We start from the raw sequence: 17432 nt of genomic DNA, 5'->3' as shown, positions 1-17432 counted from the left end.
GTACTCCCGATATATAACGAGGGTTGTGACTTCACACAGACATTATAATTACGCAGATGATGGCTTGATTGTAAGATAAAGTTGTCTTTTATGAGTGAGTGAGATGTTTTCCGGTTGTTCTTGTGGTTAGCGAGAAAACTACGAATGTTTCTTAAGCGACTGAAAACTCATAACACGGGTATATATATATATATCTATTCTGTTAACTTGAATTTAAGGAAATGATACAAATGAAGCCCTTTTGTGGTGTCATCGGCCGTAGAACTAGAACATTGTTAAGGTCCATCTTCCCGAGGCAAGGGAGTTAACTGACTGCAAACGTCCAGTTTCCAGTTAACTCCCTTGCCTCGGGAAGACGCAAGCTCCTTCCCAGCGCGTGACACCTTCGTTACACTCTCGGTAACATCGCTGCCACCAGTGTGGGCGCGGCCATTTCAAGAATCTTGAAATTTGCCCTCCAACCCCATATGTAGTAACGTTTTTTCTTTTGTTTATGTCTTTGGGAATGCCATCATATTTCAATTTGAAAAGGTTTACGACTGACCATGTTTTCCAGATGAATTTACTTTGTTGTTTTGATAATCAGATTGGTTCGAGATTGCAGACTAACGGAAAATCAACCAACTTCTCCCTTACATTCTTACTATATCAATAACATGGTAGTTTTAATGAAACAGAAATTCAAATTGACAAACGAAGAAAGTAACTTAGCAGTGATAAGTGTATTCGGTGTCACGACAGTCGTCACTTGTTTGTAAACATAACGGTCATTCGGTTGCGAGTTCAACTCCAAGCATGGTTGTGGCCACCTATTCACAGTGGGGAGTTTTGACTGGTGGCAGCGATAGTATAGAGAGCTCCGGGAACGTACTATTGCTGTGAGGAGCTTGGGGAAGACGCTAAAGGTCACGCTAGCACTCACACTAATTTCTGATGATAGTCCCATGAAACATGGTAGGGATCTTTCCTTTATGAACTCGGGTGTGTATTCCCATTTAAAACCTGAAGCAGCCCTTGGCATATAATTCTGTGCACTAATATGTTTCCAAATATCTGTTTCAGATGAAACACTTGAATGAACAGACAACAGAATTCTAAATGTGAAAGACACCCTTGTCCCGTCTCAATTCAGTCGTGTTTTATGAAGGTTTAATGTAATAGTAAACATTTGTAATCAGTGTGAAATAATATGGCAGACAGGACACTAGTGACCACTGCGGTGACCTGCGGTGACTTCTGTTGACGTCACAGAACCAGATGACCACGGAGGACCAGCATCAATGACGTCCTGTATTCTGAGCAGAAACCTGCAGACCACGACAAACACTTGCATGGAGCTCCTTGTTTGCACGTGACAGCCTCGTTACCATCCCGGTATCATTGCTGCCACCAGTGTGCAAGCGGCCATTGCAAGAATCATGAAAATGTACCCTCTAACCCCCAATGTAGTGACTTTATTGTCTTTGTGAATGTCATTCTGGTGAATCGGGAAATGTTTTGCGACTTACGTTCTCTTTCCCAGAAGAATTTACGTTTGTTTGTTTTGTCAGATTGGTTCGAGGGGCAGGGCAGTTGTCTGAGGTGCCGCTATTCGCTGTGTAGAGTTGTGTAGAGTTGGGGCCTTTTAGGCGTGGTTTCGAATTTATAAGTTTGTCAGCGCCATACTCGAAGCAAACGTCAACGATCTGCATCACTTCGTGATTTCCTCCCACATCAAACTGACACGCCGCGATATAACTGAAATATTGTTCAAAGCGGCGTTAAACAAGACTCACTCACTGAGGATAGCTGCAACCTGTAGTATATGTTATCACCTTTATGACTAAATAATGTTTAAACTTCCGTTTCAATAAATGAAATTTCCGGTCACGTGATTGCTGTTGTAATTTCGGCCTAGACATGTTTTCGAAACATGACATCAATCTTGGCATATGTATAAGACCCAACATTTCAGATTAAAAAGCCGGGTGAAAAGAACACCATCTGTATTGTCTAGCAATGTGACAACCATGGCGGTTATTCAGAGTTTAATTTGATGGAAATATCCACCACACTAACAACTGTAAAATGTGCTATGGGTTCACAGTGTATATGCTTCCGTGAAGATTCCGGGGTAGAATAGGTCTTCAGCAACCCATGCTTGCCGTAAAAGGCGACTATGCTTGTCGTAAGAGGCGACTAACGGGATCGGGTGGTCAGGCTCGCTGACTTGGTTCATGCATGTCATCGTATCCCAATTGCGTGGATCGATGCTCATGATATCAATCACTGGATTGTCTGGTCCATACTCGATTATTAACAGACCGCCGTCATATAGCTGGAATATTACTGCTTTCGGCATAAAACAACAAACCAACTACAACACAAACATCTATACACACAACATAGGCCATAGATTCACTACCTACACACAGGCACAACATAAACCATGCATGTATTACCTATACATGCACAGAGTAGTATTGACCATACATTCACTACACACGAAAACACACAGCAGAGACCAAACATGAAATGAGATAACCTAAATAGCCTAAACACCACCTAAACACAACTTACCCATAATCCAAACATGTTTAGAATTTAAACACCTTTAAACATGTTAAGTGAGTGAGTTGGGTTTAACCCCGCTTTTCACAGTATTCCAGTTATATCGCGGCGTCTCAGCTTAATGTGGGAGGAAATAAACATGTTAAGAATGTTAACACCCTTTAACACATCTAAAGACAAAATGGATTTGATGTATTAATATAATTATATTGAAAATAGATGTGGAAACTGGACTTTTATAGTCAGTCAACTCTCTTCCCTCGGGAAGATGACACCGCCCGGGCTTACACCGAACTTGGTACAATATTAACATAAAAATATACAAAAAAGATACAAATATACACAAAACTGACAACTGACGGCAGTCTTCACAGCACATGCGGTAGCGTGACGGACAACAAATCAAGAGATTGCAAGTCCGAATCTCACCGAGGTTTAACATTGTTTGTGTTCATCAATGTGTTGTTGCTGTATGTCTGATAGTGATGTGTGTGTGTGTGTGTGTGTGTGTGTGTGTGTGTGTGTGTGTGTGTGTGTGCTTGTACTAGTCCGGACTGATGCCGATTTATAGTGCTAGCCCACTGAGATACCATGCCGCAGTTTAACATGAATACCCCACTCAGACACAGTATACTGACTCCGCGCCGACCAGTCCTTGTTTTAGCCCCTTAATGCCGAGCGCCAGACAGGGGAACAACAAGTATCATCTTTTAACGTCTTTTGGTATGACGCAGCCGGGGATCGAACCACTGACCTTCCGCTCTCCGGGCGGACGCTCTACCTCTATCAATATCAATATCAATAATTCATTTATTATATCACAAAATGAATTATTGATATCACAAATTCGAATAATGATATCATAAAGAATTATTCATATTATGAAATAATTATTGATATCACAATTTCGAATTTTAGATCTCATAAAATATATTTGTGATATCTAAAACAGTACTGTATTTTGTGATATGGAAAAATATATTTTATGATATCACTAAATCGAATTTGTGATACATGTATCTAAAAGTCTTAAATATTTTATGATATCCTAAATTAAATTTTGTGATATCAATAATTAATTTCTGGATATCTAAAATCATCGAATTTGTGATATCAATAATTGAATTCGTGATATCATAAAATGATGGTGAATTTATAGATATCAACAAATTGATAATGTGATGACACGCGCTCTTGGATGATAGTTCAGTGGGACGACTCAGGGAAGAAGTTTTAAGAGACTGCCGCCATGTTTTTTGTAGATTGGTGAATAAGAGTAAGGGTTGAGTGAGTTAAAATGTAACGTCGCGTCAACATTATTTCTGATATCCCCTGCAGTAACATGTTAAAAGCGGCGTAAAACAATACTCACTCCCTCATTCCGGTGACGTAAGGAGGTGTTAATTGATTTATAGATAACGCTGGGCCTTAAGGTATAGTCCGGAGGGGGCTTATGGCTGGAGGGGATACGCCGAATGTTTGCTTAATATAATAAATGACGTTTTTATGTTGTCATTGTTCTAGTTGAACTTTCGTTGTTGCCATTGGTGTTGTTGTCGTTGTTCCTCCTGTTGTTGTTAGTTATACTGTTGTTGACGATGTTGGTGCTCCTGATTTTGTTATTGGTCCTGTCGTTCTTTTAAGGAGTTGTTGACGTTGTTGTTCCTGTCGTTGTTGCCAGTGATGTTGTTGACGTTGTTGTTCCTGTCGTTGTTGCCAGTGATGTTGTTGACGTTGTTGTTCCTGTCGTTGTTGCCAGTGATGTTGTTGACGTTGTTGTTCCTGTCGTTGTTGCCAGTGATGTTGTTGACGTTGTTGTTCCTGTCGTTGTTGCCAGTGATGTTGTTGACGTTGTTGTTCCTGTCGTTGTTGCCAGTGATGTTGTTGACGTTGTTGTTCCTGTCGTTGTTGCCAGTGATGTTGTTGACGTTGTTGTTCCTGTCGTTGTTGCCAGTGATGTTGTTGACGTTGTTGTTCCTGTCGTTGTTGCCAGTGATGTTGTTGACGTTGTTGTTCCTGTCGTTGTTGCCAGTGATGTTGTTGACGTTGTTGTTCCTGTCGTTGTTGCCAGTGATGTTGTTGACGTTGTTGTTCCTGTCGTTGTTGCCAGTGATGTTGTTGACGTTGTTGTTCCTGTCGTTGTTGCCAGTGATGTTGTTGACGTTGTTGTTCCTGTCGTTGTTGCCAGTGATGTTGTTGACGTTGTTGTTCCTGTCGTTGTTGCCAGTGATGTTGTTGACGTTGTTGTTCCTGTCGTTGTTGCCAGTGATGTTGTTGACGTTGTTGTTCCTGTCGTTGTTGCCAGTGATGTTGTTGACGTTGTTGTTCCTGTCGTTGTTGCCAGTGATGTTGTTGGGGGGTAGCCTAGTGGTTACAGCATACGCTCGTTTGAAACCCCTCATGGGTACAGTGTGTGCAGCCCAGTTCTTGTGTCCCCCGCCATGATATTGCTGGAATATTGCAAAAAGCGGCATAATAACCATACCCCCTACTAACAGTGATGTAGTAAAAAACGACTACTGGTGGGGCGGTAACTGTTATAACTGTCGAGCTTCAAGATTCTGAATTTGCCACTTCAAATATTAGTGTATTAGTGTACAAGTTTGAGAATGTGCGGTTCGAGCCAAATAAAACCCGATTTCTTTTACTTCTTCAATATATACGTCTAAACGTCTGAAGCAAAAGTACTGTTTTAAGGCTTGTATATAGACTAAACTGCCGGGCATAGAAAGTAGACACTTATAAATATATCAAAACGTTACCAGCATGAAAACAGTTGCCGAAACACAACAAACTTTAGGTCCAAAACAACCATGATTCCTGTATCAAATACATCCCCATCGAATAACCATTTCTTGTTTGTTGCATATTTGGCCACCATAAAAAAACTATGTATAAATGTTCTTTGTCCGGCGGTTTAATTGAACAATAACATTTTTATCTACCATCAAACATGGGTGTATATTGGTGTATATTTTCTTTTGCTCAGCTGTTTAAATTAAAGTAGCCCAAAAATACAGTTCGTAATTGCATATATTTAAAAAAAATAGAAATTGAGCTCCTGTTTATATTAGAGCAATTCATTGGGCTCTAACACACTCCGTGAACGAAAATCAAATGCTTGCCCCTTCAATACATTGGCTATGTCAAATAATATAACAAATTATCAGATGAGATAATGATGACTGGTCACATGAGGGACAAAATGTGAGCAGAATTGTGTTTATCAGGTGTCAAGTATATATCTTACATAATAAACCCCCTACCTTATCGTGTCTGCTTCGCCCATACATTTACGTGTATTGCATCATCAGTCTACATGAGATTCTGTTGAGATAACGCGTGCATGTGGAGCTTGTTAACATTCATGTCTTGTTTCTTATCCCACCTCGACTCTCAAACCCCAGAGCATGTATTTGATAAATATTCACCTCAATTCCACTCTAATCCCCCTCTCAGCACTGGCAGCCTGTTAGCCATTCACAGCTCCAAGACCTTTACAGGGAGTACAGGGGCTACCGGTGGGGCCATTTGTCACCACTCGCCCCTTTCCGTAACCTGCAAGAAGAATGACCACGAGAGCATTCGTCACCACTCGCCCCTTTCCGTCGGCTTGTCCCGAAGTAACACGAGTTGGTCACGAATGGCAGGATACGCTCACCTTTTCCCGAACACCTGGTATCACCACAATTTGATAGTGATTCATAAACACATGCTCACGATGGAGTCGAAACCGTACAATGGACTCTGCTTTTAGCATATATTTTTTTATAACGCTTCTATTAGACATCCCCTTATATAATTATTTTTATTTAACTTTATAGATTTGAACTTTATTTCACGGTTTATATGTCTAATTGCCAAACCGCCCCTGGGATTTTAAAATATTTTAAGCACTGTTAAAAAATACCTTTTAATTTTAACTCAAATTTTGCTGTTCTGCACCGGATACCGACCTTTTCATAAAATAGAACCATCTCTTCATCCTTGTTTGGAAAAAGTCGTAAAAATTAAGAATATTTTTTACCGTACATTTTACCGAGTTATATGTCCATTTGTGAAAATGTCACCATTACAAACAGAACATCATCAGTTAACTGTCCGACTTGTTAACAGGACCAGGATATGTCCGTCATAGAAACATGTTGCTGACATGCACGGACACTTACACAGAGGGTCAGAGCACGTCCGTCATGAGTAATTAGTGCTCAATCTAGAGCCGTAAACGCAAACATGGACCAATCTAAACACAGATAAGAAATCAAGGATAATAACAACGGGTTACCTGGAGGGCGCGTCATGTTATCTGTGACGTATGTCCCACCTGTCACAGGTAAACAAAGTCAGCATCCTTCAGGATGGATATAAAGGTGGATCGTGATAGCATAGCACACTGCTTCGTGGATTTGTGGAAGGACAAGATACGAAATATGAAGACCTTTGTTGTATTCGTGATCGCGGTTTTAACTGTGTGTTCAGGTAAGTGAATGTATCTATTATATACTTCAGGGTGAAAGACTGAGTTTTCTGAAGTTGAGAAAATTGATATTTGCATTGCAGTGAACATAAAACGTGATATTTCACTGCAGTGAACGCAACACTTGATAATACACTGCAGTGAACATAACACTTGATAATACACTGCAGTGAACATAACACTTGACAATACACTGCAGTGAACATAACACTTGACAATACACTGCAGTGAACATAACACTTGATAATACACTGCAGTGAACATAACAGTTTGACGGAACTATTATACAAGAGTTACCTCAATGCAAATTGTCTCCCTTTATCGTAAATCTCTAGCCCGAACACAAACTGTTGACGTCCCTTTTACGTTAGTTCCACATTGACAAGGCAGAATAATGACAGATGGTCATTTATGGAGTTAATATCGCTTCTTGCCGTTTGTTATTCTCTTGAAAATATTTCGTTATAAGCTGTCTCATTTAACTCGTCAATCGTGACTGATCGTTTCGCAAAGCGCCATTCTTCTTACTTGATCAGCGGTTACTCTTTCGCTTCCAACAGCGGTCTCGTAGATTTCAAGATAATGTTTTGTTGAAGTTGATTTTATATTATATTGTGTTATTCATTGCTACATTATTCTATGAAGAACCAATAACGAACACATAATTGTATCTCTAAATATAACCGCCGTGGTCTAGTGGTTAGAGCGAATGCCCAGATGTTGGATGGTTCGATCCCGGCCGCGTCATATCAAAAGACGTTAAAAAGTGGTACTTGTTGTTGCCCTGTCTGGCGCTCGGCATGAAGGGGATAAAACAAGGACTGGTCGGCTCGGAGTCCGTTTACTGTGTCTTAGTGGCGTATCCATGTTAGACTTCAGCAACGTATCTTAGTGGGCTATCATAAATCCGGACGGGTACAATAAGCCACACACACATACACACACTCAACCGGGCATGCATGTCGCTATGTAAGTGCAACATACGTCAACGCGACGTTAAACCCCATCTCATCTCACCCACCACGTATGTAGGTAACTCTGATGGGTTCCTTCACAAAACTGTGCTCCGAGGACTTGTAGTCAGTGAGTGAGTATGGTTTTACGCCGCCTTTAGCAATATTCAAGCAATATCACGGTATGCATGTCATGGTATGCCAATTGCGTGAATCGAGGCTCGTGATGTCAATCACTGGATTATCGGGTCCAAACTCGATTATTTTTTCAGACCGCCATCATATAGCTGGAATATTCCTGAATGCGGCATTTAACAACAAACAAACACATTAAAGTGCGGCTTAGGGATATCAGCATACTGTTTGTGTGGATTTGAACACGTATCTTTTTTTTCTATTTCAGGAAGACGGATCCCAATCTCGCCATGTCCAAACGGAGAAATTCAAACTCGCTGTTACCTCAATCCATGCCGGTTTTCACAATGTTCAAATAATCCTTTTGCTACATGCAGGCAAGTATTTTACTCAAAATGCACTGACTGTCGTAATTAAGATGGTGAAACCCCTGCACAGTAGTATCCCCCGCCATTTGCACGGAGTTTACACGTCGCTTTTAGCAATATTCCAGCAATATCACGGTGGGCGCTTCACACATTGTACCCATATGGGGAATCAAACCCGGGTTTTAGGGTGACGTGCGAACGCTTAACCACTGTGCTACCCCACCGGCACCGTGCACGGAGTAGGGACAGGGATGCACGTGCAGGTTCAGTCTCCGTCAATGGGGGCATCTTTATTCGGAAACCGCTTTGGAAACAAAGATGACATTTTCATCATTGACGGGATGAACATGTTGATCGAGTTCGAAAACAGAGTTATGGCCCTTGCTTGATATTTTGCACTCTGTGAAAATGTCCTCCAATGGGGCCACGTTTTCATGGATACAAGTTTGACATTTGACATACACCATTAAGGGATGAATATGTTGTTGCAGTTCGAAAGTCAGCATCGAAACTTAATATTGAGTTATTGCCCTTGTTAATATTTTGGACTTAATGCACAGTACCGCCAATATTGAAGCGTTTCCCTGGAAACCATTATTAATGATGTTGTGAACACATCATTATGTGGTGAAAACCGCCATCGAGAATTAATGTATTTGACAGTGTTACCTCTTCCCGAGGCTAGAGCGTAAACTCACTGTAAAGGTCCAGTTTCCATATTTTTACAGTCAGTTCACTCCCTTGCCTCGGGAAGATGAGTTATGGCACTTTTTAAAATTATCCAGCTCCTTCCCAGCGCGTGACACCTTCGTTACACTCTCGGTAACATCGCTGACACCAGCGTGGGCGCGGCCATTTCAAGAATCTTGAAATTTGGCCTCTAACCCCAAATGTAGAAACGTTCATACTTTTGTTTATGTCTTTGAGAATGCCATCAAAGTGAATTTTGAAAAGGTTTACGACTGACCATGTTTTCCAGATGAATTTACTTTGTTGTTTGTATAATCAGATTGGTTCGAGATTGCAGACTAACGGAAAATCAACCAACTTCTCCCTTACATTCTTATAAATATCAACAACATGATAGTTTTAATGAAATAGAAATTCAAATTGACAAACAAAGAAAGTAATTTAGCAGGGGTCAGTGTATTCGGCGTCACGGCAATCCTCACTTGTTTGTAAACATAACGGTCATTTTGTTGCGAGTTAACCCTCTGGATGCCGAGTTTTTTTTCTGACGCACATTTTCCTAAGATCGGAAAAGTGAAGGTTGTGCGAGAATTGCGCTCACGCGGCACTGGATCTACCTCTGGCTATAAACTTACGCAGAGGTGGAGAATATTAAATTTCCTATTTGATGGTGTTAAGTTAACTGCAAATATTAAACCGGTTTTAAAGAAATACGCTTCTAAGTGTTGTCCGAGAATTTATTCTGCGTTGAAAAACAGTAAATTTCTCCGCTTTTTATCGTAAATCGATAAAAGTACTGTGCGACGATTTTTTTTATTTCGAAGCTTTACGGAAACTGTCAGCGAACAAAATACTGCCTAATATCTGAACGACATAACTATATATCAAATGGAGTTATATGCGTATGTGTAACGACATACATTCAATGCCAAAAATAGCATGCCGTAAATGACGAAAACTGATTTTTCTCTATGACGTCAAAAGGCGACCGAGAGGTTACATGCGTACAAAGAAAAGGGGGCATAAATCCGCTATGCTGAGCACTAGGTTATTGTAACTCAGGTCAATTGGTGAGAATTAGCTGTTGGTAAGGACAATGTATTTTCGTTGTGTTTCGTTCACGAGGAACCAAACTATTCCAACACAAATATCGATATTGAAACTGTATACGTTTTCTTATAAATAAAACCCACAAGAAATGATGAAATCGTACTTCATAAAAAAGAGGTAAATAGAGAAATGGATGGCCCTACCTAACCTATAACTTAGTCCTTATATTCCAACATTCTCCTGAGTGTGTAAGTGTAATTTGACTTATGGTGCACCATTATTAATGGAGCACTAGCTTTATCATCAAATGTAATGAAATATCCCAAAATAACACCATTCCTTTTGACGTCATGGCTGGTTTTATGTCTTTGATAACGTCGGAGAAAGACGACACTGGTATTTTGATTTATATATATCTCCCATAATTTTCGTTCATGGTTTGGAATTTGACGCTTTTTCGACACAACATAAAATTACTGCTTTCACCAAGTAAATAATGTCTTGAATATGTAAACAATTAGATAGTTTATCGTGTATCTTAATTGGACAGGACACGCACCTGTTTGGCATCAATTTACGTTATGAAATTCACAAAAGAATATTTCAAAACAACCAAAATTATATTCAGTATTGGACATATATTTGTTCATTATCATGTTAGTATTTCTCTTCATCTCGTCTCAGAATGGAACAATAAAAGATGCGAAGAAAGCACTATCATATTGGTATAGAATTATCAGGCTAATCGTATAAGGTTGAACAAACGGGGTACCTGGCATGGATTTTATTTTATAAATTTTAAAAATTTCTGGAGAAATTAAGTCAACAGTTTAATATCCCGTGATCACAATATTGAAAAAAGAATGAACCCATTGATTATATAATGCAAAACGAGAAGAATAATTCGTAAAATGTGTGTGACTAACGCGCACCTAGCGAATCGTTAGATATCACTGTTCTGTGTATCAAACGACATCAAAAACAGTTCCAAGACCAAGACAGTTCTTTCAGAAATGTGTGCATATATTTACCGAATTTGTTTTGTAAAAGTAATATATTCAGTTTTAGTTATAAAATAAAATGAAACGGCTATTCATGGACATTGCTAATATGAACTTATAATATTGACTATTGCACATCCCAAGAAATGCGTACATGCTGCAGTTACATTTACACTTCTTGTAACACTTGTCCAAAGGAAAGAAATATCGTATGCGACACTAAAAACCTATCAATTGTTATGTAAACAATGTTCAAACAAACAGGAGATTATCAAGGTTCCTTCATACATGTTGTGGCCGATATTTACGTATGATATCATTTTGAACATTGACAAATGTCCAAAGTGAAATTAGAATCTAATTGTGTGAAAAAATGTATAAAATATATGCAAAATCTGCATCATAACTGAAACTGTAAACAGCATGGTACAATGATCGTGTGCACTCTCATTCAAAGACCTTCACCTCAAAGAAATTACCAAATATGTACAACAATGTTGACGTATGACATCACTACCTGTGACCTACTTTTACAAAATGGCGTGTTCACTGTCAACAGTACGCGGGATTTTACGAGGGGACTTTCGTTGATTCAGGGATTGTATTTACATAAATGTGACATGTAAGTAATCAGAAACATTCTGACAATCTATGTACTGTTATTTGTTGTTATAATTTTCATTGGAACAAACCGAAATAGTCAGAAATTCCGATAAATACCGTTGTCGTTGTGCGTGATTTTGCGTCAGTCATGGCGTCACACAGGACGGTAACTTTGCAATGATTTGATATTTTCAACAGAAGTTGTCAATGTATCTATTTTAAATTCCCTATTTCTTCCTACGATTCTCTTCCCATGACTATTCTGCAAATGTTGAGCCAATATTTTGAACGAATAGACGAATGGATAGCTCAAAATAGGAGAAAATGCTACAGTGTGTAAAATCTGTATTTTGCTTTGTTTACACTTCAAACAAGTGCAGTGTTTCGAGCACAGCGTTCGTTTTCACACCTGACTTATATTGCTTGATTTCATCCAGCCACTTCGTATTGGTGACAAAGACCATTGTTCATTCGATTCTAAAATGTATGAGGAATTCAAGGATGTGTGTATCGCAGCAAAGTTTGGAATATACGGGATGTTTCAGGCGCTTCATAACCGGTGTACCTGAAACGTGATTTTGTAAACACTATCCAATATGGCGGAAAGTTCACTTCGGCGTTCGTGTTTGCGTATTTTCCGAAACATTCTAAACGATTCTAGGGTTATCGGAGACGTTTTTGAATGATCATTGGTGATTTCATAAAGGACAGATACCCGTGATCACTAATATGCTATTTTTGAAATTCATTTCTCCGAGTAAATATCCGAAATTTAGATTCCAGAACATGCTGTAAATAACGCGGCGAGTGGTGATTTAGTAATGTGTAAAACATGGCGACATTTACGAAGTACCTAATTTTCATGGTCATTTTTTGTACTTTTGCTTGGCCTAAAAAGCAAATGAATAATATCACAGAACAGGGAATCTCCCACCTTATTCAAAACTGTGATGTGTATTAGTGTGCATGATGTATGTTGAATTTTATTCGACTTCAAAGTGAGGGTTGTAGAGGAAGGACATATATGTCCCTCTGGCATCCAGGGGGTTAAACTCCAAGCATGGTTGGGGCCACCTATCATAGCGGGGAATTTTGACTGGTGGCAGCGATGGTACAAAGAGCTCCGTGAACGGGCTATCGCTGCGAGGAGCTAGTACAATTATGTTTGCATTTGGCCAAATGAAGGTAAGGTGATCGTTTCAAAACACAACTAATACATTTTCTAATATAATTTAAATATTATCTCCTGAAATACCCTTGGATTTTCAGGAATAATTGAAATTTGTTATCTGTTTTTCCATGGGAACACGTTCAAGAGATTTTGTTTCCAGTGTAAACCTTTCCTTATTTCTCTCTGAAACCTTTGCAAATGTGTTTGGCTAGTTTTCACAGAAACTTGCAAAGATAGCGGAGTTATGGATGACGACTGCCGTCTTGTTGTACTTCCGATGTTTAAAGAATGAATAAAATGGACTGTCCGACACATACAGATATTGATAGTAAGGTTGCGATACTATACGTGATGCGATACATATATCGATAGGTCGCGAAACGATACTTATATCGATAGCATGATACGATACATATCGATAGTAAGGTCACGATACGATAGTCGATGCGATATATATTCGCGATACGATACATCTATCCATAGTAGGGTCACAGTATGATATTTATATCGATAGGTCGAGATACGATACAGGGGAACGCGACACTTGACATCTTAAGACAACATTTTCATCATCAATGGAATGAAGAGTAGCCTAACCAAAATGATTGAATGAAAGAATGAATGAATGAATGAATGATAGTAAGGTCGCGATACTATACGTGATGCGATACATATATCGATAGGTCGCGAAACGATACTTATATCGTGAGCATATCACGATACATATATATCGATTGTAAGGTCGCGATACGAGAGACTATGCGATATATATATCGATACTAAGGCGGCGATGCTATACGTGATGCGATACATATATCGATATCGATGTGCATATGTGCATGCAGGCAGAATATAATAATTTTCAGTGAGTAAATGAATGAATGAATGTATATTCCTACCATTCACCACGTCATGATTATATATACTTGTGTCGTTTTGTATCAATACATAAGCTACCGATATGATGCGTGCCGAACAGTGTATCGAGATGCACCGGACGTCACACGACGATTAATAAGCATATTCTCTTTTCCAGACCCAATTACTGTGGGGGTTGCGATGCTGAATGGTTCGTCGGCAACACTCGGGTGTTCACCTGTGGAGCATTATAACCACGGTATGACATTAATAACGCCATAATGTTACATCAGATGTGATCCTAGTCTTGTCTTTCTACGTTTCCCATGGTCGTGAAATAATCTCACAACCTTCCAGTAAGTCAGTGAGCGGTTAGGAGATGTTGTAGAACCGTGGAATCGAGTTGGAAGAACCGTTTGTGCAGGGACCTTAATTACGCAGTTATCTGAAGGTTAAAGTTCATATTGTCACCCTAAAACGATGAGAGGACACGCATGGCCCAGTTAGCTGTGGCTTAGCAGAGTTGCGTCCCTTTGGCATGCCAGAAACCTATGACCATAGGTTCGAACTCACTCATTTATGAGGCAAGGCAACTCGCCACAAGTGTGTTGGTACTGTGAGACATTCATTTTACTGTTCTGGGCCCTGTTCCACAAAGCCATCTTACCGCTAAGGTGATTGTAACTTCCATACTTTAACACTGGCTTAAGATAGCCCTAGCGCTGAGACCGCTTCGTGGAACGGTGCTCTGCTTTATCCACGTTGATAAAGATTAATGTCAGACCTCGGTTTGTTGGAGTAACGAACACACGAGCCTGATTAATGTTCGCATGTGATAACATCAAGAACAAAATTGTAATGATTTGATATTATATTTCAATAGTGACTGAATGGGACATAGATGTGTGGTGACAAATAAACATAGTTCAGTTGAGAGCAAATCTAAAATATGATTTTAGTAAAACAAATATCTAGGTTTCAAAATGATTGTCGTGAAACCTCTAGTGTCTCGATATGTTTAAGACATAACTTTCTGTACCCGCATATGTATTGATAACTCTAAATATATCATTGGTACTTTTTTCTTTCTTTTGGGGGCATGGGTGGCCCAGTCGTCTAAGGCGCCGCGATTCGCTGTGCAGAGTTGCGTCTCTTGGGCACGCCAGAAACCTATGATTGTGGGTTCGAATCCCGGTTTGCCCCGATTATGGTTCTAGGTTTGTCAGCACCATACCCGTGCTCGTGGGTTTCACCGAAGTGGTAAACGTCTGAGACCTGCATCACTTGGGGCTTTCCTCCCACATTAAGCTGACACGCCGTGATATAACTGGAATACTGTTAAAAGCGGCGTTAAACCCAACTCACTCACTCACTCACTTTCTTTCTTTTCGCAAACGCCAGGTGTCATCACTGATTTCCAGTGCTCCATTCATATATTGTTCACAGTTATGTTGCCCATTTCGGGGGATAATATAATCAAGACTTCCGCAACCATTTCCTTCCGTTGTTGTTTTACTTTTACCAACTTACATGGATTGCCTCATTAATAACAAACACTTACCAGCTTAAAAATATTGATGTTCTTGTCCTTATTTGTTTCAGGGTAAACTGAAGCTCGGAGGAAATCAATGTTATCCATTCCAACATCTTGTTTCCCTCAAACTGGTTTGTTCCCTAGTCTGTAACAGAAATACAATCTGGTTATCATTTGACATTCCTGAGCTATTCCTTCAGACAGAATAACAACCGAAAACATTCTTTGTCACAATCCTCGGCATTTTGCAACATTATAATCGGGGGGCGGCGCGGTCGGGTAGCCTATTGGTTAAAGCGTTCGCTCGTCACGCCGAAGACCCGGGTTCGATTCCCGACATGGGTACAATGTGTGAGGCCCATTTCTGGTGTCCTCCGCCGTGATGTTGCTGGAATATTGCTAAAAGCGGCGTAAAACCATACTCACTCACTCAACATTATAATCCATTCTCGTGGTTTCACCAAACCTGTGCTCGTGGGTTTTACCAAATACGTTCTCTTAGGTTTTACTAAAAAAGGTTCTCTTGGGTTTTACGAAACCCTGTGTTAGTGGGTTTCACAAAAACCTGTGCTCGCCGTCTTTAAACCCAGGATGTATTCGAGTGGACAATGTGTCTGTGCAGTGACTTTCAGTGAGCTTACTGGTAATTCTTATAACCCATGCATTTCGTCATGTATAAGAAGTAGGTCTTTTGTTTGGTTTGTCCTATTTACTCTGTACAAAACACGATTTTCAAACAATATGTGTAATCAAATGTTTTTTTAAAAAATAATTATATATCAACCAAGCAGCACGCTTGGTGTACTTGTACGTGTAAACTGTAAGTGTTCGCCTCTGTGAATGTACATTTTCATTTGTTTTATACACTCATGTATCTTTTAACGAAATAAACAAGTCTATGTTTCTTTGAATTTGCCTTGCTTACTTGTACATAGCAAATGAGTTCCGTGAAGATCCGGGTTGAAATTATAGTCTTTAGCAACTCATGCTTGTCGTAAGAGGCGACTAACGGATCGGGTGGTCAGGCTGGCTGACTTGATTTTATGCATTCCATCGTATCCCAATTGCGTGGATCGATGCTCATGATGTCAATCACTGGATTGTCTGGTCCAAATTCGATTATTTCCAAACCGCCGTCATATAGCTGGAATAGCAGCTAACAAACAAACAACCATTGCAAATGGAATGTTATGACTTTAGGTGTCAGCATTCTCACGTGAACTCTCAAACTTCGCAATATCTAATAAAGGGTAGGGGTGTTATACCAGTATAATCTAGTGTCCTTGCAGGGGTGTTCGATTCCCAACAAGGAAACCATGTGTGCACCCTATTGTTGGTTTCCTCGGGGCTTGTTGCCTTTGTAAGAATTCTTGCGAGTAAATTTTGGTTGAACGTCGCTTGAACTGTTACAGTATTTAAGTTGTATCACAATCTCATTAAAATCAGATCTTGGTTTTCGCTACCGCTAAACACAGATCTGAGGACATCCCATTACGGGTCACGGTCTGTACGGCTGATCCCCTAAAAATGATCGCTTCAGTTGGATCAACATTTAAACGGAAGAGACTTTGCATAGCCCGATGAATTTTGATAATTTCTCCAAATGGCTGCAGGAAAACTGAACCTCTAATATTCCACTAACTTGGCACCAAGTCAGTCATTTTTTTTATAGACAACGCACCATATCATTGCAAGTGGATACATGTCTAACAGCCGCTAACAGAAAGGATGAAAAAAAAGTAGCCTAGTGGTTACAGCGTTCGCTCGTCACGCCGAAGACCCGGGTTCGATTCCCGACATGGGTACAATGTGTGAAACCCATATCTGGTGTCCCCCGCCGTGAAATTGCTGGAATATTGCTAAAAGCGGCGTAAAACCATACTCACTCACTTAGCATGGTGTGACCATGCCCGGTGTGTGGAAGATGGCTACAGGCAACAAGAAATGGCGGTTGAAAGAGAAATGGACAGCATCATTGTCGAACTTGGTCTGACGAGTGGATCAAATACAGGAATCGCATCAGGACCTGAATAATAGTGCTA

The 17432-nt window shown here is 39.9% G+C and overlaps 1 long non-coding RNA gene across 1 annotated transcript; it reads left to right on the top strand.

The window, feature by feature from the left end:
* The first annotated feature begins 14028 nt into the window (after nucleotides 1-14028).
* Nucleotides 14029-16301, top strand: LOC124110993. Its single transcript, XR_006857363.2, has 2 exons — nucleotides 14029-14115; nucleotides 15459-16301. It is a non-coding gene; the product is annotated as an uncharacterized LOC124110993 (long non-coding RNA).
* The last annotated feature ends 1131 nt before the right edge of the window (nucleotides 16302-17432 follow it).

This window comes from Haliotis rufescens, unplaced genomic scaffold (assembly GCF_023055435.1).
Source record: "Haliotis rufescens isolate VD_foot unplaced genomic scaffold, xgHalRufe1.0.p SCAF_4, whole genome shotgun sequence".
Taxonomy (NCBI): domain Eukaryota; kingdom Metazoa; phylum Mollusca; class Gastropoda; order Lepetellida; family Haliotidae; genus Haliotis; species Haliotis rufescens.
Note: the sequence above shows the minus strand (reverse complement) of the source record. Positions and strands in the feature narration are given on the sequence as shown.